The sequence below is a fragment of the Colobus angolensis genome, unplaced genomic scaffold (assembly GCF_000951035.1).
Source record: "Colobus angolensis palliatus isolate OR3802 unplaced genomic scaffold, Cang.pa_1.0 Scaffold789, whole genome shotgun sequence".
NCBI classification, from domain to species: Eukaryota; Metazoa; Chordata; class Mammalia; order Primates; family Cercopithecidae; genus Colobus; species Colobus angolensis.
In genome coordinates, this window is record NW_012121698.1 from 10571 (window position 1) to 11477 (window position 907).

Genomic DNA, 907 nt, shown 5'->3' on the forward strand with positions numbered 1-907 from the left:
TTGTTTTTCCCCTAGTACATCATCTAGTGCAGGAAATCTAAAATTGAGCCATCTTGCACAAACGTTATGTGAACAATGATGTGTGTAGAAATACATACCAGGAATATATGTACGTGTGTATGCATGTGTGTGCATCTTGTTACTATACTGATATGCTGATGTGCATAGAAATATATATCAGAAATAGATACCCTGTAACAGTATTAGAGTTGTGCAGTTTGTTTTTCACCCTCTAGAGCAGAGTCACTAAAAGAACAGATCTGAAGTCTATCCACATGACTGTAAAGGTCAGTTCTGTTGCTTTCCTTGATATATGGCCTTGGGCCAGTGGATTTTCTCATATGGAAAATGGGGTGATAAAAATGGTACCTACCTACCTACACTTACTGTGAGGTGAGGATCAAACAGGATCATCCATGGGCTATATTCCCATCCACAGGAAATACGGCAAGGGCTAGTAGAGAAGGGCAGGCTTTGAATTCAGAATCATTTCTTGAGCATCTACCATGGCCAGGCTCTTTCAGTGTGCTTTCTGGGCTGTATGTTGATCTAATTCCACCAACAACCCTACAAAGAAGCTGTGGTCATTTTATAGAGGAGGAACATGACATTTCCCAAGTCTCACAGCAGTAAGGGACTCAGCAGAACTCAGGTCTGTGCTGCTGGATCTTGAAACCTACGCTCTATCATCTACTCCCTGTTCCTCTAGGCTCTGGATAATGCTGCTCAGTAGCTGTGGGCTCTTGGGCAAGTTACTGAACCTCCCCAAGCCTCAGCTGCCTCCTATGTGAAACAAGGATAATAACACCTTCTCATTGGGTTGCTGTGAGGATCCGAGAAGAGAGGAGAGAATGTGTGTGGAGTCCTAGCATAGATAGGCGGCACTCAATACAAATTAGGTATTTTT